The sequence below is a fragment of the Nycticebus coucang genome, chromosome 10, assembly GCF_027406575.1.
Source record: "Nycticebus coucang isolate mNycCou1 chromosome 10, mNycCou1.pri, whole genome shotgun sequence".
NCBI classification, from domain to species: domain Eukaryota; kingdom Metazoa; phylum Chordata; class Mammalia; order Primates; family Lorisidae; genus Nycticebus; species Nycticebus coucang.
This window is the reverse complement of record NC_069789.1, coordinates 15,665,340-15,689,070: the sequence shown is the minus strand read 5'-3', so window position 1 is coordinate 15,689,070 and position 23,731 is coordinate 15,665,340. Positions and strand designations below refer to the sequence as shown.

The 23,731-nt window shown below is 40.1% G+C and overlaps 2 pseudogenes; both read left to right on the top strand.

Moving 5' to 3' along the window:
* The first annotated feature begins 1,151 nt into the window (after positions 1-1,151).
* LOC128596344 (histone-lysine N-methyltransferase SETDB2-like) lies at positions 1,152-3,117 on the top strand (annotated as a pseudogene).
* A 2,580-nt stretch (positions 3,118-5,697) lies between these two features.
* On the top strand, positions 5,698-7,103 carry LOC128596343 (ribosome biogenesis protein NOP53-like; annotated as a pseudogene).
* The last annotated feature ends 16,628 nt before the right edge of the window (positions 7,104-23,731 follow it).

Here is a 23,731-nt window from a genome sequence, read left to right as displayed (position 1 = left end):
AAAAACAACAACAACAACAACAAAAGAAGGAAATAAAATAAAACATTGATGGAATGTATAAGCTTTAGCCAGATTGATTAAGAAAGAAGAGGAAAGGCATAAACAATATTAAAAATAAAAAGTAGTCTGAACAGATACTGTAGAAATTAAACTGATAGTAAAAGGACATTATGAAAAAACTCATGTAGCTGGGCGACATGGTTCTCACTTGTAATCCTAGCACCCTGGGAGGCTGAGGTGGGTAAATCACTTGAGCTCAGGAGTTGGAGACCAGGCTGAGGAAGAGTAAGATTCCAACTCTACTAAAAATTGAAAAAGTCAGGCAAGACAGTCTCTTGATCCAAGGATCTTGAGGTTGCTATGAGGTATGATGCCATGGCACTCTACTCAGGATGCCAGAGTGAGACTCTTCTCAAAAAAATTAAATTTAACTTCTATTCTTCAAAAGACATTATGGAATTTTGAAAGCACAAGCCCAAAACCGAAGGAATATATTTTCAAATAAATAAATAACAACAGACTAGTATCCAAAATATACAAAGAGTTCCTACAAATAAGAAAAAAACAGACTGATAGAAAAACATGGGTGATAAATTTGCATAAGCCTTTCATAAGAGAAAGAGAAACACAGATGGCAAATAAGCCTATGAGAATATTGCTCAATCTAGGAATCAGAGAAATATAAATGTAAGCTGGATAATATATTGGAAGAAGTTGAGAGCCTTGGTAGCCAATCAGGAGGTGGTGCGCTAGGGCACTGCTGCGATACAAACGAATGTTTCATGCATTTGTGGACCAAAGTTAAAGTCGGTTTTCATTAAAAAATCATTGTCAGTGATCTGGTACAAGCAAAATTTTCACTTGAAGATGCATGGACTTGTGATGTGGTTGGACTATTGGGTCATTTCTGAAAGTTTCTTCAACTACAGTTTCTAATTTTAAATCTCAAGTATTAAAGATATTGAGTTTAGAATGGTATAATGATGTATATTGTCTGTGGACTGCAAATTTCATAGAGACCACAGTTGGATTCCAGGTATATTTTCCAGTCAAAGAGATTCATACCATTCTGTTCTCTGATAAAACTAATGTTGAAGAGTCTTATATTCATAAACACCAAAGGATGAGAGGAAAAATTATATGTAAAAACTTTCTGGATGGAGCTAAAAGATGATGGAAAAGTGGACTTCACATTTGAACAAGTACAAAATATGCCACAGTCACTGAAATGAAAGACTAAAGATGGGTCTGCTACAAATAAAGAATATAGCCAAGCAATGATTCTAGTGACTAAAGCAACTATAAGTAACAATTTAGCTTTCATAAAGGATCATATACCTGTGACTCAGAATGAACAGGAAAACCAATGAAATACATTTTCTTCTACATCATATGAAAACTTTGCAAAAGACCCTGCACTTCTATCTAAAGAATATGAGAAAATTCTTTCTCTGAAAAATAAAATTATAGAGTTTAGAGGAAAAGAATCATCTTTGAATCTATCTTACCAAAGTCATGCCTGCTCTGGGGCCTGTCTAATAAAAATACTACCAACCTTCAATGGAGAAATCCCTCTGCAGCTACCAATTAAATGTCACTTCCAGAAATGTCACTTCCCACTGCACTTGACTTGGAAGTACCAAAAGCAAGAAGAAATTGTTTCTGATGTGGACATTAGCAATGGAGTGGAATCTGTGCCCATTCCTTTCTCTAAAGAAATTGATATTAGAAAGCTTCCACAGTTTAAGTACCAGAAGACCATGTGGCCACATGCATACCATTTTAATGGCTTCTCCACCATGTTCACTGATTTATGTGATTGTTTTGAGGGCTGCGTAGACATAGCAAAATGTGTGTGTCTTCAGCTGACAGTAAGGAATGCCAAAAACTTCTCCCTTGTCAAGTAATAAAGTACCCTCTGGATATAAATACAAAAGACTACAGAGACAAGTACCTACTGGCATTTATGAATGCAGTCTGTTGTGCAAATGTAATCAACGATTGTGTCAAAACCCAGTTGTCCAACAATGTCCTCAAGTGAAGCTATGAGTGTTCAAAACTGAGAAAAAAGGCTAGGGGATACGCTACCTGGATGATATTGACAGAGGGACATTTGTTTGTATCCATTCAAGAAGATTACTAAGCAGAGCTAATGCTGAGAAATCTAATGCTATTGATGAAAATGGAACAGAAAAGAATACTATGAAAAATACATTTTCAAAAAAAGTGGAGTATATAAGTTGCATGTTCAGATTCTGAGGTTGAAATTATCCCATTAGATCTGGAAACGCATCCTAGAAATGCTGGAACTGAAGAGTGTTCACCAAAGTTCAGTAGGAATTCCAAGGGGCTTGTTATGGAAATGAAGTATAACAATATTTCAAGAGTTCAGTATCATTCAGTTATTAGAAGTCCTAAATCCAAGATAGAAATTTTTCAACGCAATGGGAAAATGATGGATTTGTTTCCTTGGAGTCTGTCACCTCAGAAGATAATGACGGATTTGAAACAGCCCAGGAATTTCTGAGCTCTAAAACCAAGGGAGTTCAAAAGGACTCAAATTCAAACCAAGTTCAAGGTTCTAAAGACATTGCTATTTCAATCAAATGCAAGAAATGTGACTAGACATAGAAAAGAAACTTCAACAGGAGGCATATGTACCAATGCAACCATGTTGTATTATCAAAGTATGAAAAAAGAATTTGAAGTTCCAATATAAAACCCCCAGAGGAACAATCTTTAGCATGTCAAAAACAGCAGATCTTTTGTGATGAAGAGTTGCCAAATGAAACCAAAAAGACTTCATCTGATTCTCTAAGAAAGTTCAGTAAAGGGAATGTGTTTTTACTAGATGCCACAAAAGAAGGAAATGTGGGCCACTTCCTTAATCATAGTTGTTCCCCAAATCTCTTGGTACAGAACGTTTTTGTAGAAACACACGATGGAAATTTTCCATTGGTGGCATTCTTTACCAACAGGTACGTCAAAGCAAGACTAGAACTAACATGGGATTAGGGTTATGAAGCTGAGACTGTGCCTGTGGCAGAAATCCTCTGCCAATGTGGAGTTAATAAATGTAGGAAAAAATATTATAAATATGCAGCTTTTACTTGTTGATGGAGTTACTTTTTATGCTGAGATTTGAACACTGGAAAAGAATCCTCAGTCACTAAATAATTTAGATTTAGGCCCATCAAGGTAATTTTTCTCAGCTGTCCCTTGCTAGGGATTCTTATTTTGTTACTAATTTTACATGTGTGACTTACAAATGCCAGGAACAAAAAGGGGCATTTTCATATGTATAGGGTATTTTTTGTTCTTATTCCTCTTTAACTTTACATGCGTAGGAAGAAAGTATACATTTAATGTGAAACACCATTGTACAATTGATAATTTATATGTAAATTATATATTAGGTGATATCAAATGTCCTACCAGAACTCAAAAATGTATATATTGGAAAAAATTTAAAATGAACGAGGAAGTGGAGCAACTGAAACTCTTGTATACTGCTCGTGGCAGCGCATATTTACACATGTACAACTATTATGGAAATAAATTAGCATTATCAAGTAAAGTTAAAAATGAGCATACCTTCAGTTTCACTTCTAGGCATATATACACCAGGGAAGGTTTAAATGATTTTTTTTTTTTTTTTTTAATCTCACGGCACACCTGAACCTATAGTTAAACTTCCACAGCAAACTTAAATGATGTTGATAGAAAAAAGGAGTAAAGGCCGGGTGTAGCAGCTCACACCTGTAATCCTAGCACTCCAGTAGGCCAAGGCGTGTGTATTGCTTGAGCTCACAGGTTCGAGACCAGCCTGAGCAAGAGTGAGACCCCATCTGTACTAAAAATTAGAAAAATTATCTGGGAGTAATGGTGCATGTATGTAGTCCCTGTTACTGAGGAGGCTGAGTCAAGAGGATCACTGGACCCCAAGAGTCTGAGGTTGCTGTAAGTAATGGTGCCACAACACTCTACTCAAGGCCATAGAATGAGACTCTGACACACACACACACAAAAATAAACGAAACACTTGAATGCTATGCAACACAATGAAAAACTAGGAAATAATAAAATTTAGGATAATACAGAGTTTCCTAAAAGTTGCCCCAAAGGTTCCATACATATGGAAAATGGGAAATTATACCTAAATGTACCTCAATTTGCAACATGTTCATCACAAAATATTGGCTACCCCTTTTATAACATTCTGTAATGAATATTTTGTAAATAGAAAATAGAAAAATATTTTGTAGGCACGGTACCCATAGCACAGTGGTTATGACACCTGTCACATACACCAAGGCTGGTGGGTTAGAACCTGGCTCAGGCCAGTTAAACGACAATGACAACTGCAACAGGAAAATAGCTGGGTGTTGTGGCAGGCACCTGTAGTCCCGGCTATTTGGGAGGCTGCTTAAGGCCAAGAGTTTGAGGTTGCTGTGAGCTGGGACACCATGGCACTCTACTGAGGGTGACATACTGAGACTGTCTCAAAAAAAAAGAAAAAAATATATATATATATTTATAGTAAGACAGGTGTATTTAGCTACAATGTTACCATTTTCCCTCTGTTTGGTGATTTGGGGGGCACCCTATAGTTATCTGCTTGGGGAGAGGTCTTCAAATATACAAGTAGTGTCTATTTTCTAAGCAAGAGACATAGGTTCTGATTTTATTGTTAGATATTAAAATATACATTATAGCTACAATTTTTCTTATATAAATTGAAATAAATTGCAGTTGATTCTTCCATAAAATAGAATACTATGCAGCCATTAAAAAGTTCTATTTGGAGGCCAGGAGAAATGGCTCATGGCTATAATCCTAGCACTCTGGGAGGCCAGGGAAGGTGGATTGCTTGAGTTCAAGAGTTCAAAATCAGCCTCAGAAAGAATTGAAAAATTAGCCAGGTGTTTTGGCAGGCACCTGTAGTCCCAGCTACTCAGGAGGCTGAGGCAGGAAGGTTGCTTGAACCCAGGATTTTGAAATTGCTGTGAATTATACTGATGCCATCACACTCCACCCAGGATGACAGAGGGAGACTCTATCTTGAAAAATGATAATAAATAAATAAATAAAATAAGAGAAAAAAATTAGAAATGCTGAAAGTAGAAAGGAATGGAATTAAAGGACTGATAGAGGATCAAGGATATTTCTGGGAGGCAGAGACAAAGCAAAATTGTTGATACAAATCTTCTTGCTTTTCCAATCATCCCATGAACTCAGTAGAAATCTGAAAACAGTAGACCAACAGCAACAGTCCCACACAGAGAAAAACACCATTAGATTCAAGAAGGGGGGCTCAATAAGCTCCCACCTGTGGGGTGCAAGGTAGAGGTATATGGCTTATTTCCTGGGTGAAGGACTTGACTACAATTCAGACTTTGGATTTTACCTTACAAACACAAATAAAGTAACTTAATCATATGTACCCTCAGTAACCCATAATAAAAATTAAAAAGAAAACACTATGAAAAAAGAAAACCCAAAACAAATTTCCTACTTTTCCCTTGTCACCTTCCTTGAGCATAACAATGTGTCACACTTTGGTTTTCAAAAGGTTTTATTGCCATAGTACTCCACTTTCAAATGAACATTTCCCGGGAGGCACAATATTATGAAATGGGGTACTCATAATATTTTGGTAGCAGGACTGTCAAAAACACTCCAGGGCTCTCTGACAAGATGGCGGCAGGAAGCAGCAACTGTGGTGGCAGGACTGGCTTGGAAAGCAATACAGATTGTGGCTTTCTGGGTCTGTGACCCACTTGGGTGGACCCGGCACTAAGGTGGCATGGCCAGGCCCAAGAAATAAGAAGCAGGATGGGAGGAAGCTGTCTCAAGAGCCCCTGGGGCTGGAGGTTGATCAGTTCCTAGAAGACATGCAGTTACAGGAACACACAAGCGGAGGTTTGTTGTCAGAGGCTACTGATGATAAACTCTTCTTCGTAGACACTGGCTCCAAGGAAAAAGTGCTGACAAAGAAGAGGAACAAAGTCCAGAAGAAGTTGCTGCTTCTCAAGAGACCTCTTTGGGTCGATCTCATCCTTGAAAACACATCTAAGTTCCCTGCCCAGAAACACATCCTTTGCTCACCATATCCCCAACGCCAAGAAGCTCAGGCAGAAGGAGCAGCTATGGTAGAAAATGGAAAGTAGGGTGAGCTGCTCCGGGAGGTGCGCAGAACATGTGGCCGAGTCCAAGGCTGGCCCCCAGGATGCTGTTGAGTGGCCCTTTTACCATCTCAGGGCCTCAGACAACCTTCTAGACAGGCCATTGTTTGACCAGGATGAGATTTTTCTGGAGCAGACCAAGAAGAAAGGAGTGAAGCAACCACCACATCTCTGCACCAAGCCCTCCAAGGCAGCTGCTGTGGAGGTGATGCTCACTGGAGCCCCTTATAACCCATCCTTTGAAGACCACCATACCCTGTTCTCTGCAGCTCATGAAGTGGAGTTGCAGCTGCAGAAGGAGGTAGAGAAGCTGGAGTGGCAGCTGGACCTGCCCACCAGGGGAGCAGGCTGCCACCCAGGAGTCCATGTTCAGGGAGCTATGTCAGGGGCTTCTGGAGGGGTCAAACTTCAAGGGGTAGCTGGACAGAGGGGTTAGGTCCCTGAGGAGGAGAAGCTGAGGCCTGTCCCCCACTCACCTGCCTACCCACTGCTGAGAAGTAGTCCGAGCAGGAGCAATGGAGGAAAAACGAGGCCTGCCTATGGGCAAAGCAGGCTGCAGTGCGAGGTGGCAGGCTCCAGCACCAGGAACTCTTCAGGCTACATGGGATTAAGGCCCAAGTGGGGGCCTGGCAGTTGGCTGGCGCTGTGGTGGAGGCGCTGGCAAGCACAGATACTGGCTGAGGCCCACAGGCCCCATAGGTTGGGGCAGCTCAAGTATCAGGCCCCTGACATCCACCTGCAGCTTAGCTTGGAGCTACCTGACTCACTCAGGACCCTGAAGCCCAAGGGCAACATCCTCCAAGATCAGTTAAAGAGCCTCCAGAGGAGGAATATGATCGAACCTCATGAAAGAGCCAAGTTCAAGGCAAGCAAAAAATGAAGCTCGTGGAGGAGCAAGCTTCCAGGAGATCCAGTTAGAGTTGTAGAATGCTGGAGCCCCTCCCTTCAATAAAGCACTTTCTGACAAAAAAAAAAGAAAGAAAGAAAAAATTGCAGGACTGAGCATGGTGGCTTATACCTAAGATTCTAGCACTTTAAGAAGCTAAGACTGGAGAATTGCTTGGGGCCAGGAGTTTGAGACCAGCCTGTGTAACATAGTGAGATCCCATCTCTACAAAAATTTGTTTTTCAAGTGTAGGACTGTGAGGCACACAGAAAGCTATAGCATGAGTGCTGTCCTGCCAAGCCATAAAGGTGATGTTGTCACCATAGTGGACCTGGAAGTCAGAACATTAAACCGAAGAGGATTATTTTTAAGCAGTAAGATTACATGGAAATGGCCTTGCTAAGTTTTGTACTTCCTAGGGGTCCCTCACTCCTTTCTTCTTTCCTATTTCCCCCTTTTGGAATGGGAATGTCTATCCTATGCTTGTCCCACCATTATATTTTTGAAGCACATAACCCGTCTGGTTTCATAAGATCACAGCTAGAGAGAAATTTTGCCTGAGTATGAAATCCTACTTCAAGTATCACCCTGATCTGATTTAGATAATTTTTAAATGAGACTTTGGCCGTTAGTGTTTTAAGTTGATGCTAGAATGAGTTAAGACTCTTGAGGCTGTTGGAATGAAATCAATGTATACTTCATAGGAGATGAATCTGATGAGGGAAGAGGTGAAATGTTATAGACTAAATATTTGTGTGAAGGTGACTGGGAAGTTTCACCCCAAAGTATGGCACTGTGGTGTGCCGATTATTTTAAACCAATGGTCCTTGAAGACCAGCAGACACTGATGAAGCCTTACTCAGATACTCCCTTATCTGCCTAAAGTCTGGGACAGCCAAAGAAGAAAATAGTTACCTCTGGTGCTTTCCCTGAGTTTTCATTAATTTAACTTATATCCTAGAATGAGACATTGAAGTTTGCCAACACACCTAACAGACTTTTGTCATATATCATTATCTGCTTTGTAGGCCCAACAGACTTTGTCCAAAAGCCAAAGTATATTCTCCACACCCGTTGAGCTCCCCTAAAAATCACATACTATCCCCTTCAAAACTAGTCACTTTTCCCCATCTTCCTGTACCTCACTGGATTATTGTGTAATCATTCTACTGCAATTTCCTTGTGTTATGCATGTAACAATAAATTTTGCATATCTTTTATATATCAATTTGCCTTTCTTAAATCTATTTCTCAGTGACCCTTCAGAGAGGAAAGGGGAAATTTTCCCTTTACCTTACACGTCACCTCTAAAATGTATATACTGAATCTCTAACCCTCAAAGTGATGGTGTTAAGAGATGAGGCCTTTGGAAGATAATTTGGAGACCCCATTTTTGGATTAGTGGCCTTGTAATAAGACACACAAGATATTACTCTCATGCATGCTTGCTTTCTCCCCATCATGTGAAAACTACCATGTGCAAGCTAGAATGAGAAACTTTACCAGAAACTGAATTAGCTGACACCTCGATCTTGGACTTTTTTTAGCCTCTGGAACTATGAGAAATAAACGTATGTTGTTTAAGTCACGCAGTCTACGGCATTTTGTTATGGCAGCCTGAGTTGACTAGGACAAGGTCTCATGTAGAAAAGTCAAATTCTTACCTTTGGATGGATTTGAGGCAGGTATCTAGGAGGTACAGGAGAACAGATCTTAAGGCTTAATTTTGGCTATGCTATGCCGTAGAAGTGGTTTGAAGGCCTTTAAAACCCTAAACAAAGCTCTCTGGTCTTCAATTTCCATGTTCACATCATTACTCTCCAATGTCTTTTTGGACTTCCCAGAACCACAATGGCCTGAATGAGGCTTTGCTATTGGCAATGCCTAGAAATATACCATCCACTAGCAAGGAATCAAATAGTGTCTCATGTATAACTCAGGCATTTTGTTTCCTTCAGTTAGCCCATAAAGCCTGATCATCTCTAGGATTCTTATATGGAATAAACAGCTTCTGGAAAGAAAATAAAAGGATAAGAATCTGCAAAAGTTTATCATTCCATGCTATAATGATTCTATTGTTTCAGAATTTAAAATGAAAGAAAACGGGCCAGGTGTACTGGCTCACAACTGCAATTCTACCACACTGGGTGGCCGCGGCAGGTGGATTGTCTGTCCTTTTGGGTTCAAGACCAGCCTGAGCAACAGCGAGACCCTATCTCTAAACATAGCTAGGCATTGAGGGGATCACCTGTATGCCCCAGGTACTTGGGAGGCTGAGGCAAGAGAATGGCTTGAGCCCAAGAGTTTGAGGTTGCTGTCAACTATGACGCAATGGCACTCTACCAAGGGTGACAAAGTGAGACTCTGTCTCAAGAAATAAAATAAAAATAAAATGAAATAAAATGGCCTCTTGCTACTAATTTTCTTCTGTTTTATTTGATTTGAGTTGGGGCTGGTCACCAGCTGAACAGAATTTCCATTTATTTTCTCTTCCTTGCTTTTAATATTACTGTGCTCCTGAGGTGGATTTCAACACTGAATCCCTTCTCATTATGGCTTTAGTAGCTGGAATCAGAAAAGAAATCCCTAAGTGAACACTTACCTCGAATTTTCTGTGAACGATGATGGTTCCACTCAGAATTGATGAATTGCCCTTATGGCCATGGCAATCTGAATCAGAAAAGAGGTTTTGCTTTAAGCGTGTGTATGTCTGTGGGTACATGGACATACCTAGTGAAAAAGTCAGGAAGAAGATAAACCAAAATATCTCTATTGGTTACTTCCAAGTGATAGAGCGAGAGATTTTTTTAATAAATAATAGATTTTCATGAAGAAAATAAATTCATCCTATTCGCAACAAGAGAAAAGTAATCATTGCTTGTGTAATTGCAAATTGGTCCTCTGTCTTTTACCTATATGTATGTACCTCCCTGGGAAGATTGCATGCAAAAGTATAGAAAATGGGCCTAGGCTAAGTCCTCATACCTGAAATCCCAGCACTTTGGGAGGCTGAGACAGTTCAAGACCAGCCTGAGCAACATATTGAGACCCTCCTCTCTAAAAAAAGTTTTAAAAATTAGCCAGCTATGGTGGTGCACATCTGTAGTCCCAGCTACTTGGGAGGCTAAGCCTAGAGGATGATTTGAACCCAGGAGATTGAGGTTGCAGTTAGCTATGATCGGGACACTGCACTCCAGCCTGGATGACAGAGTGCGTACAAACTTGTCTTATAAAAAGGGGGGTGAGGGAACAAATCGGCAGAACAACCACTTCCTGGAAAATAAAGTGTTTCTGAAAAATTTGTATACTAATCCATTAAAGATCAGGTATAGAAGTTTGCTATGACCCATGGGAAATTTTCACCTTTTGTTCATTTTATAAAATATTTGTAAGTGAAGAACTCAGGACTTTAGTCTTCTTCCTCTCTTGCAATTTTTTATTGAAAATATTTCAAGTGGATGAAGAAGGTTTCCTTTTTTTTCTGAGACAGAGTGTCAGTCAGTCACCCTGGGGTACAGTGTTTAGGTGTTATAACTCACAGCAACCTCAAACACTTGGGCTCAAGTGATTCTCTTGCCTCAGCCTCCTCAGTAGCTGGGACTCCAGGCATCTAATGCAACGCCCGGCTAAATTTTCCATTTTTAGTAGAATGTTTATTGTGGATCCATTCATAATTGCCAAGTCATGGAAACAACCTAAGTGCACATCAACTGTGGTATATTTACACCTGGAATATTATTCAGCCATTAAAAAGATGGAGACTTTACATCTTTTACATTTCCCTGGATAGAGTTGAAATACATTCTTCTTAGTAAATTATTACAAGAATGGAAAAATAAATATCCAGTATACTCCATACTAATATGAAATCAAAATATAAACAATTACATGTTCATAGGAACAATAAAACACTAAGGTAATCCAGAACGGGGATAGAGGTTTGCAGGAGGGGGGATGTGGGAGGAAGTATGGCAGAAGGAGGGAGGGCATGAGATGGGATCTCACCTAATGTGCACATTGTCAGGGTGTATAACACACACCCTGGGTGAGGGGCTCTTCTACAAATGCAACTTTACCCTGGAAGGGAGAACAATTTAACCTAAAGATTGTACCCTCATATTCATTTGAATACAAAAAAAAAAAAAGAAAAGAAAAAAAAATAAATGATTTGGGTCAGGTCTGCTAGCATTCATGAGGAGGAAAGGAATTCAGTGGCCCACCATAGATATATTGATCCATCCAGCCAGGATTTAATTACATAGAGGGAAAGATTCTTCCAATTCTTTCTCATCTCATAATAATCTTTATTTTTATTTTTTGTTCTTGAGACAGAGTCTAACCATGTGGCCCTTGATGGAGTGCCATGGGTCAAACCTCACAGTAATCTAAACCCTTGGGCTTACAAAATTCTCAAGCCTCAGCCTCCCAGGAGCTAGAACTCCGGGCACTTACCAAAACACCAGGCTGGGTTGTTGCTGTTGTTTTTGTTGTTGTTGTTGTTACCATTGTTTACCAGGCCCTGGCCGGTTTCCAATCCACCAGCCCCAGTGAATGTGGCCGGTGCCCTAACCACCAAGTTACAGGCGACGAGCCTCCAGTGGTCTTTAAGTCAAAGTATTCTTTATGCCAAATAGTCATATTTGGGGGTAAAACTTCTTTAGCTTCTTTAAGCAGCACTTACATTCTTGTGATTCTGATTAGTTTTTAGTGTCACTGCGCCCAGGCCAGCTAAACAACAATGACGTGAGCAATAGGAAAATAGGCAGGTGTTGTAGCAGGCAACCGTAGTCCCAGTAAATTGGGAGGCTGAGGCAAGAGAATTGCTTAAGTCCAAGAGTTTTAGGTTGTTGTGAGCTGTGATGCAATGGCACAAGAGCAACATAGTGAGACTATATCTCAAAAAAAAAAAAATACTGGTTTAGGTGGCTCATGCCTATTATCATAGAACTGTGGGAGTTCAAGGCAGGTGGAACACTTGATATGAGGAGTTTCAGACCAGTCTGAGCAAGAGTGAGACCCCATCTGTACTAAAAATAGAAAAACTAACCAGGTGTTATGGTGGGGGTCTGTGGTCTCAGCTACTTGGGAGTCTGAGGAAAGAGTATTGTTTGAGCCCAAGGGTTTGAGGTTGCTGTGAGTTATGATGCCACGGCACTCTCCCCACATCCACAGAGTGTGCCTCTGTTTCAAAAAAAAAAAAAAAAGAGAAAAGGAAAGAAACATTATTAGCTCATAGTTATTCTTCTGCCTTTTTCTTTTTCTTTATTCTTTTTTTTTGGGGGGGCGGGAATAGAATCTCACTGTGTTGCCCAGGTTAGATTACAGTGGCCTCAGCCTAGCTTACAATAACCTCAAACCTCAGGGCTCAAGCAATCGCCTTGCCTCAGCCTCCCAAGTAGCTGGAACTACAGACACCAGCAACAGCGTCCAGCTAATTTTTTTATTTTTAGTAGAGACAAGGTCTCACTCTTTCTCAGGCTGGTCTGGAACTCCTGAGCTCAATTGATCCACACCTCTCCACTTCCTAGAGTGCTAGGATTACAGGCCTGAACAATTGTGCCCAGGCGAACTCATTATTTTTCAATAGAGATTAAGATCTTTTATTTTATTCATTATTTTTGTTTTATTAAATCATAGCTGTGTACATTGATATGATCATGGGGCATCATTCACTAGCTTCACAGACCGTTTACGAAGTTTCACATATAACCTTGTAAGATGCACCGCTGGTGTAATCCCACCAATCCCCTTCCCTCTATCACCCTCTCCCCTCCCTCCCCTCCCTTTCCCCCTTCCCCCTATTCTTAGGTTGTAACCGGGTTATAGCTTTCATGTGAAAACCCTAAATTAGTTTCATAGTAGGGCTGAGTACATTGGGTAATTTTTCTTCCATTCTTGAGATACTTTACTAAAAAGAATATGTTTCAGCTCCATCCATGTAAACATGAAAGAGGTAAAGTCTCCATCTTTCTTTAAGGTTGTATAATATTCCATGGTGTACATGTACCACAATTTATTAATCCATTCGTGGATCGATGGGCACTTGGGATTCTTCCATGACTTAGCAATTACGAATTGAGCTGCAATAAACATTCTGGTACAAATATCTTTGTTATGATGTGCTTTTTGGTCTTCTGGGTATATGCCCAGTAGAGGGATTACAGGATTGAATGGCAGATCTATTTTTAGATCTCTGAGTGTTCTCCATATCTCTTTCCAAAAGGAATGTATTAATTTGCATTCCCACCAGCAGTGCAAAAGTGTTCCCTTGTCTCCACATCCGCGCCAACATCTCTGATCTTGGGATTTTGTGATATAGGCTAGTCTCACTGGACTTAGATTGTATCTCAAAGTAGTTTTGATTTGCATTTCTCTGATGATTAAAGATGAGCATTTTTTCATATGTCTGAAGGCCATGCGCCTGTCTTCTTCAGAGAAGTTTCTCTTCAAATCCCTTGCCCAGCCTGCGATGGGATCCCTTGTTCTATTCTTGCTAATGCGTTTGAGTTCTCTGTGGATTCTGGTTATTAAACCTTTGTCAGAGACATAACCTGCAAATATCTTCTCCCATTCTGAGGGCTGTTTGCTTGCTTTACTTACTGTGTTCTTGGCTGTGCAGAAGCTTTTTAGTTTGATCAAGTCCCAGTAGTGTATTTTTGAAGCTGCTTCAATTGCCCAGGGGGTCGTCCTCATAAAATACTCACCCAGCCTGATTTCTTCAAGGGTTTTCCCTGCACTCTCCTCTAGTATCTTTATAGTTTCATGTCTTAAGTTAAAATCTTTGATCCAGTGAGAGTCTGTCTTAGTTAATGGTGAAAGGTGTGGGTCCACTTTCAGTCTTCTACAGGTTGCTAGCCAGTTCACCCAGCACCATTTGTTAAATAGGGAATCTTTTCCCCACTGAATGTTTTCAATTGGCTTGTCAAAGATTAAATAACAGTAAGTAGCTGGATTCATCTCTTGGTTCTCTATTCTGTTCTATATATCTACTTCTCTGTTTTTGTGCCAATACCATGCTGTTTTGATCACTATCAATTTGTAGTATAGTCTGAGGTCTGGTAGCGTAATTCCTTCTGCTTTGTTCTTATTCCTGAGTAATGTCTTGGCTATTCGAGGTTTTTTCTGATTCCATATAAAACGAAGTATTGTTTTTTCAACATCTTTAAAGTATGACAGTGGAGCTTTAATAGGGATCGCATTGAAATTATACATTGCTTTGGGTAGTATAGACATTTTAACCATGTTGATTCTTCCCAGCCATGAGCATGGTATGTTTTTCCATTTGTTAATATTTTCAGCTATTTCTTTTCTTAGAGTTTCATAGTTCTCTTTAAAGAGATCTTTCACGTCCTTTGTTAGATAAATTCCCAAATATTTCATCTTCTTTGGCACTACTGTGAATAGGATAGAGTCCTTAACTGTTTTTTCAACTTGACTGTTGTTGGTATATATAAAGGCTACCAATTTATGAATGTTGATTTTGTAACCTGAGATGCTGCTGTATTCCTTGATCACTTCTAAGAGTTTTGTAGTAGAGTCCCTAATGTTTTCCAGATATACTATCGTATCATCTGTGAAGAGCGAAAGTTTGATCTCTTCTGACCCTATATGGATACCCTTGATCGCCTTTTCTTCCCTAATTGCAGTGGCTAAAACTTCCATTACAATGTTAAAAAGCAATGGAGACAATGGGCAGCCTTGTCTGGTTCCTGATCTGAGTGGAAATGATTCCAATTTAACTCCATTCAATATGATATTGGCTGTGGGTTTGCTGTAGATGGTCTCTATCAGTTTAAGAAATGTCCCTTCTATACCAATTTTCTTAAGTGTTCTGATCATGAAGGGATGCTGGATATTATCAAAAGCTTTTTCTGCATCGATTGAGAGAATCATATGGTCTTTGTTTTTTAATTTGTTTATGTGCTGAATTACATTTATAGATTTACGTATATTGAACCAGCCTTGAGACCCTGGGATAAAACTGACTTGGGCATGATGTATAATTTGTTTGATGTGCTGCTGGATTCTGTTTGTTAGGATCTTGTTGAATATTTTTGCATCTATATTCATTAGAGATATCGGTCTACAATTTTCTTTTCTTGTTGGGTCTTTTCCTGGTTTGGGGATCAGGGTGATGTTTGCTTCATAGAATGTGTTGGGTAGTCTTCCTTCTTTTTCTACCTTTTGGAACAGGTTAAGTAATATAGGTACTAATTCCTCTTTAAAGGTTTGGTAGAATTCAGACGTGAAACCATCTGGTCCTGGGCTTTTCTTTTTAGGGAGGTTTTGTATGGTTGATTCTATTTCCGAACTTGATATGGGCCTGTTCAACATTTCCACTTGATTCTGGCTAAGTCTTCGAAGGTGATGTGCTTCCAAGTATAGGTCCATTTCCTTCAGATTTTCATATTTCTGAGAATAAAGTTTCTTGTAATATTCAATAAGGATTTTTTGGATTTCTGAGGAGTCTGTTGTTATTTCATCTTTTTTGCTTCTGATTGATGAGATTAGAGATTTTACTCTTTTTTTCCTGATTAGGTTGGCCAAAGGTTTATCTATTTTATTGACCTTTTCTAAAAACCAGCTTTTTGATTTATTGATCTGTTGTATTATTCTTTTTTTTTTCAATTTCATTTAATTCTGCTCTAATTTTGGTTATTTCTTTTCTTCTACTGGGTTTGGGGTTGGAATATTCTTCCTTTTCCAGTTGCTTGAGATGTCCCATTAAGTTGTTAACTTCCTCTCTTTCCGTTCTCTTGAGGAAGGCTTGCAGTGCTATAAATTTCCCTTAGAACTGCCTTTGCGCTGTCCCAAAGGTTCTGATAGTTCGTATCTTCATTGTTGTTTTGTTCCAAAAAATTGGCGATTTCTTTCTTAATCTCATCTCTGACCCAGCTATCATTCAGCATAAGGTTATTTAACTTCCATGTTTTTGTATGAGTATGCAGATTCCTGTTGTTACTCAGCTCAAGATTTATTCCATGGTGGTCCGAGAAGATGCATGCAATAATTTCTATTCCTTTAAATTTACTGAGGTTAGACGTGTGACCTAAGATGTGATCAATTTTGGAGTAAGTTCCATGGGCTGATGAGAAGTATGTGTATTCAGTTTTGTTGGGATGAAATGTTCTGTAGATGTCTGCTAAATCCAAATGTTGGATGGTTAGTTTTAAATCTAAGATTTCTTTGCTCAGCTTCTTGTTGGAGGATCGATCCAACAGTGCCAAAGCAATGTTGAGATCTCCGACGATTATGGAGCTGGAGGAAATCAAATTGCTCATGTCTGTTAGAGTTTCTCTTATAAATTGAGGTGCATTCTGGTTGGGTGCATAGATATTAATAATTGAGATCTCATCATATTGAGTATTACCCTTAACAAATATGAAGTGATCATTCTTGTCCTTCCTTACTTTTGTTGGTTTAAAGCCTATTGTATCTGCAAATAAAATTGCAACACCTGCTTTTTTCTGATTACCATTTGCCTGAAATATGGATAACCATCCTTTCACCCTGAGTCTGTATTTGTCTTTTAAGTTAAGATGTGACTCTTGTATGCAACAAATATCTGGCCTGAGTTTTTGTATCCAGTCAGCTAACCTATGCCTCTTTAGAGGACAGTTTAAGCCGTTCACATTAATGGAGAATATTGATAAGTCTGGTGAAGTTTTGGGTGTCGAGTTTTTCAAAAGTCCAGTGGGCATTTTTAATCCTTTCGCCAGTGTGGAAATTGGAGTTTGATCCAAAGTTTCTGAGTGAGTTTACTTTTGTGGTATAGAATTGGGTTGGTTATTATGGAGGATACGTCTGAGAATATCCTGAAGAGCTGGTTTGGTTATGGCAAATTTCTTCAGCATATGAATGTCATTAAAGTATTTAATTTCTCCATCATAAATGAAACTCAGTTTAGCTGGATACAAGATCCGGGGTTGAAAGTTATTTTGCTTTAGGAGATTAAAAGTCGGTGACCACCCTCTTCTGGCTTGAAAAGTTTCAGCAGAGAGATCTGCATTCATTCTAATATTCTTCCCTTTGATGGTAATGGTTTTCTTTCTCCTGGCAGCTTTGAGGATTTTCTCCTTCATATTAACTTTAGTGATGTTAATTATGATATTTCTGGGGGGTGTCTTATTGGGTTTGAGTCGTGCTGGGTTTCTGAATCTGTCTGCTATCTGAATATCAGAATCTCTAGGCATGTCTGGAAAATTCTCTTTTATAATTTCATGCAGAAGGGCCTCTGTGCCCAGTGAGGCCACTTCATCTGTTTCTGGAACTCCTATGATTTGGATATTCACCTTCTTCGAATTATTGCAGAGCTCTCTGAGAGAATGATCCGTTTTTGCTCTTCATTTCTCTTTGTCTTTGAGAGTTTGGGAGCATTCAAGGGCTTTATCTTCGATGTCAGAAATCCTTTCTTCTGCTTGCTCCATTCTGTTGCTGAGGGATTCTACTGTATTTTTCATATCTTTGAGGGCTGCAAATTCTTGCTTCAGTGTGTCTAAGTGTTTGGTGGTTTTGTCTTTAAATTTGTTAAATTCTTGAGACAAGTTTTGAATTTTTCCTCGAATTCCTAATTCCACTTTGTTAATCTTGTCTATAATCCAAATTCTGAAGTCGATTTCTGACATCTCAGCCAGTTGTTTATGAATGGGATCTTCAATTGCATCTGCCATATCTTTCTTTGGGGGTGGGGGGGGTTTGATCTATTCTGGTTATTCATGTTACCAGAGTTTTACCACTGATTCCATCCCATGGTTGTTTTACTCCCTCTGATTTTTTCCCATGGGGCTTTGTTGAGGGCCTATACAGTGTTGTGGCCTGGAAAACTGGGGCCCTGTCTGGTGTGGTGGGGCTAAGTGGTTCTGTCTTGTTTTCAGCTGGTTTCTATTCTACCCTAGTGAAACAGATACTTTGGATTGAAGTCTCAGCTGTGGAGAAATATCAGCATTTAAGTCACCCTGCCCCCCCACTGGCAAACAATTGGAAAAGAAAAATCAAACCTTCCTACCACTATGCACCCAGGGCACCACCTGATTTGTCCTCAGGCGATTGGTTCAGTTCAAAATGTCCAAATCAATTGTCTCAGTCTGCACCTGTCTCGAGTGAGAGAGTTTAAGAGGTCTCTGGGAACTGGATCACAGGAGTCTGGTGACTACTCTGGTGTGGCTTGCTCCAGTGGTGCATGGAGTCAGGAGAAGCCACCCAGCCAATAAATCAGTCTGGGAAGGTTGCTGCCTCCTTCCCCACCTTGCACCACTTCACACCCAGTCACTGATAGCCCTGCAGTTGGGTGACCCAGTTGCCTGTAGTGAATCGGTACTCCAGGAGTTTGTACCTGCCTGAATCACAAGGAAGTCTGCCAGGCCGCTGCACTCTGCCTCTCTCCAGCAGGAGGAGGTGAGGCCTGACAACCTCGGGTACTAGATGAAGGTTGAGGGTTTTCACTCAGGTCCAGTTTCGCCCCTGATTAATGTTACTGACAGAACAGAACAGAACAACTCTGCATTTCCCCTGCAGAAGAGAAGCTGAATTGAGTTCCAAATCAGCTTGTCTTTGCTCTTGTATTGTCTATAGGCTGACGATCCCCTGAGGGCCAGGTGCGTCTTAGGTTTAGTAAAGCGGACCTCTGGGTCATCCCCACCCTGGGAGTTTCCCTGGTTTGCAAGTTGGAGTTGCCTCAGGCAAACTCAGAGTCTCTGGTTGCCCAGGGAGACAGGGGGTGTGGCTTCAGAATATTCTGTAGTGAGCCGTATTGCTAGCAAAAGAGGGCTGCTGCCTTATGGCTCAGGCAACCGTTGCTCCCGTGTAGCTCCCCTCCGGCCAATCGTCCTCTCTCCGCTCCGTACCCCAGAGTCTGCACCAACAGGCTGCAGCCCATCACTGTCTACACCCCTCGAGCAATCGCCCAAGAGTCTGGACCCCTGGGAGACAGGCCTCCAGACCTTGGAGCGAGAGCAGAGGGAAGCACGGGGAGTGCTGGAACCCTGGGTTGTGGGCAGAGAACACACACAGCTTTACACAGTTTTATGCCTGGCCGTATTATCACCAAAAGACGGCTGTCGCACTGTGCCTCAGGGAACTGCCACTCTGGTGCAGTCCCCTCTCTGCCAACCCACCGGGACTTGCCTCCAGACCCCAGTGTGAGTGAAGGAGAGTGCTGGGAGCTCAGAATTCCAGGTAGAGACCATATACAGTTTATACAGTTTTATGCCTGGCAGTAGGACGCTGTGGCACCCCAGTAGGGGAGGTAGGTCCAGTTTTTAGAGGGTCTCTCCCTTGGAGTGTAGTGGGAGGACCTTTGAACTCTGCCCGGTTGTTTGTGGGGCACTCTGAGCCATTCTCATGGGGGAGGGGACTCCCATCTGCTTGGTGATGGATTTTGTACCTTTTGTTTGTATCCTTGTGGTCGCAGCTCGCCTCAGTGGGGTTGACGTGTGTTCTACAACCTTCTCTCTTAGTGCAGCTCAAATCCACCAGGTTACTTGCTGAATTTTTGTCCTTTAACTCTCCTTCTGAACGGGAGCCTCTGTGGAAAGCTGGCCTCAGTCAGCCATCTTGTCTCCTTCCCCCCCTTCTCTTGCCTCTTTAACTATCTGAGTTATCTCAAGAGCTCTGTCCTCTACATCTGAGATTCTTTCTTGTGCATGATATAATCTGTTGTTGATTCTTTCTATTACATCTTTGACTTTTCTAATTGCTTCAGTTCCTTCAGCTCTGCTATATCCTTTCTATATTCCTCATGTCATTCATCTCTTATTTGATTCTGTTTTTTTATTTCCTTATTTTACACTTACTCAGCAATTTCCGTCTTTGTTTTCATCATCTGTATTTTAAATCCTCTTTCTGTCATTTCTAACATTTCTTTATAGGTGGAATCCTCTGTAGTAGTTACCTTGTTGTCCCTTTGGCAGGGTGCTCTGGACTGGTTGTTCATATTGCCAGGATTTTTCTTCTGATTCTTCCTCATGAATGTTTTCTTTTATCTTTTTCCTTGACCTAATTTTCCTTTCACTTCCTTTTGCTCATTAAGTTACTGTGCCTCTGGCCTAAGGTTTTGATGAGTGCTTAAAAACACCCAACCTCATGGGGGGCTGGTTTGGATGGTTCCCTTAAAGTCAGCAGCTGAAAAATATCAGCTCTGTTCTGGCTCCATGGTTCAGTCCAGGGCCATAAATAACACTTAAATTAATCTGCACTCCCGCCCAAGTTCTCCCAATGTAGTTCAACTGAGTGCCCAAGTCCCAAAAAACAGAGTAGCCCACAGGGAATGCCTTCCCCATCTGCAATCTCACTGTTGTTAGTTACAGCAGTGGCAGCCACAGCCTCAGATGGAACACACACAATCACTTGCCAGTTCTCCACTGCTTTTGTCCTTCTCCTGGGGTCCAGAAAACTCTCACTATCTCTCCATGTCCCAAAGAGGATGCTTCTGGGCAGAGTCCACAAGTCAGAGATGCCTGGAGTCTTCTCTCCCCAATCTAATGGTGCCTGGTTGAAAAGAAGCTGTTACTTGACCACCATTTTACTCCCTCCTGTGGGGAGGTATTTTTGAGATACAATTTCACTATGTTGGTCAGACTAGACTTAACGTGGTTTCAGCCTAGATCACAGCAAACCTCAAACTTCAGGATTCAGGCAATGTTCCTGCCTCAGCTTCCCAAGTGGCTAGGACTACAGACTCTGAAACAATGTTTAGATTATTTTTCAATTTTGTAGTAGAGACAGGGCCAGACTGTTCTCAGCATCTCAAAGTTCAAGAATTACACTCATCTCAGACACCAACAGGGCTAGGATTATACATGTGAGCCACCAATATTGGTCATTTTTTCTTTATCTGTTTGTCTCCCTCCATCCCTTTAGTCATTCTTTGTCTCATTCTCTCCCTCTCCCTGTTTCCTTCTCTCTGTCTCCTTTCTTTTCCATCTTTCATCGCTTTGTTTCCTTTCTCTCTCACTTTCACTCTCTCTCTCTTCTACACATTCAGGGATATCACTCTAGTAAAAAACTATCAAAGTATGCAAGTGATCCATGAAATTATAATCTTGAATGGAATATTTTAAATGAAGAAATTGGGAAATGTGTGAATTGTATTTAAGTAAACATGTTAGTTTTAATCTATGGGCTATTATCTGTTATGAAAATAGAAAGAATCTTTTATTAAAACCAAAAGTATTCATGAGCACCATAGCTCACAACTATAATCCTGGGAATTCAGGAGGACCAGGGAGGAGGGTCAATTAAAGGAAGGGGTTCCAGACCAGACTGGGCAACTTAGTGAGAGCATACTTGACAAAAAAAAAAAAATGCAAAACTTACCCAGCAGGGATGGTATGAGCCTGTACTCCCAGCTGCTAAGGAGAATCAATTCAGGAGGATCACTTGAGGTAAGTGATTTTCATTGCCTAGAGCAATGATGGTACCACTGTATTTTTCTGGGGCAAAATGGGGAAACACAGTCTGAAATATATAAGTGATAGACTGTCTATGTGCAGAAAATCTTCAGTAGCATACAAAATATTATGAACATGTTCACAGAATGTGATTTCATACCAGTAAGTCAAGTCTAGCTAAATAAGAGAAAATCAACTAAGAGAATATACCACATTAATAGAACAAAGTAAAAAAAAACAAAAAAAAAAAAAACACATTATCCTGTCAAGAGACAGAAAAGGCATTTGATAGATGCAACACATCTTGAAGACAAAAGTCATTTAAGAAACTAAGACTAGAAAGGAACTTCTTCAGTAGTCTAAATGGGATCTATAGATGATTGGATAGGTATAATGTGCTGTGTTCATATGATGGAATATTTTTTAACATTAAAAATGAACAAAGTACATGTTTATGTTATACGAATGAACCTTAAAAACATTATGATAAGGTGGAAAGTCAGTTACAAAAGGCCACACATATAGGAAAAGGCCAGTTACAAAGACCACACATATACAATGATAAAACGTACAAGAAAATATCAAGACAACTCCAAACAATGCACTCTAGGAGTAGATGGGAGGTAGAGGAGGGTGGTGCAGAAGTTGAAAGTGACTGTTAGTTGGTTTTGACTTTCTCTGGGTGAAGGGAGAAGAAAAAGTTCTGAAAATGGATTATGATGGTAGCTGTACAATTCTGTGAATATAATAAAAAACACAGAATTGTACACTTGAAAAGGATGAAATGTATCTTTCAATAAAGGTACTTAAGATGTTTTCTAAAACTTTAGGTGCTCTAAATGCTCCCTGCATAACTATTACCTAGATAGTGAGGGTGACTGAGGAGACAGTCAACCCTATTTCCCTGCTCACACTCATGCTACAGTTAATGGACATGGAATGCACATTGTTCCATACTATTGCATTTGGGTTTTTTTTTTTTTTTTCATTGATACAGAAAGAGACTCCTGCACCCTGGGTAGAGTGCCCTGACATAATTGTAGCTAATGGCAATCTCAAACCTCTGGGCTCAAAAGTCCTATTGCCTGAGCCTCCTGAGTATCTGGGAAAGCAGGAGTCCCTCCCACCCCCAAATGCCCAGTTACTTGTTTCCACCTGCTTCTGCTTCCCAGAAAGTTATAATTATAGGTGCAGCCACTACTCCAGGAGTGTTAGGATTAGAGGATTGAGCCACCACTCCAGGCCTTGAAGTTATATTTATTTATTTTCATATTTTATACTTTTACTTCATTTTTTTGTGTGTTTATTAAGTCATAAATATGTACATTTATGGGGTTCACTGTAGTGATTTGATATACAAAATGAAATGCTTACATTGAACTGATTAAAATAGCCATTACAAATATATTATTTTCTTAATAGTTTTGAAATATTCCACTGCATCATGCACATTAGGTAAGGCCTCCCAAACACCCTTCACCTCATACCTCCCTCATCCCTTTCCCTTTCTGTCCTCTTCCCTTCTACTTTCTCGACTATAGTTATGTTTTGCCATTCCTATGAATGTGTAGGTGATTCTATATTGAATTCATAGTGGTACTGAGTACCTTGGATACTTTTTCTTCCATTCTGGAGATAATTCACAAACAAGAATATGTTCTATGTCCATCCAGGTAAACATAAAAGATGGGAGGTCACTATCTTTTTTATGGCTGCATAGTATTCCATGATGTACATATACGAACATTTGTTAATTCATTCATGGGTAGATGGGCACTTAGGCTGTTTCCATGTCTTCTAAATGATGAATTGGGCTCCAATAAATATTGTGGTCCAAATGTTATTATTTTAAAATGATTTTTGTTTATCTGGGTATCTATGTAGTAGAGGAATTGAAGGATAGAAATGTAGGTCTATTTTTAGTTCCATTAGTATTCTCATGTGCATAATGCAATGATACATTTCTGTACGATTATGAATAGAGTATGAATGTTTTTACCCCAACAAATGATTAAGCAAGGACACCATTCTATTTTTCTGTTGTATGTAAGCATTCTACATTGTATATCAAATCACCACATTGAACCCCCTAAATGCATTCATGTACACAGTTATGATTTAATAAAGAATTTTAAAAATTTCCATAGAAGCTTGCATTCCCAAAAGCGGTGTAGAAGTTTTACCTTCTCTTCACATCCATGCCAACATCTGTGGGATTCGGATTTTGTGATGTGAGCTTATCTTACTGGAGTTAGGCAAGATCTGAAATGGTT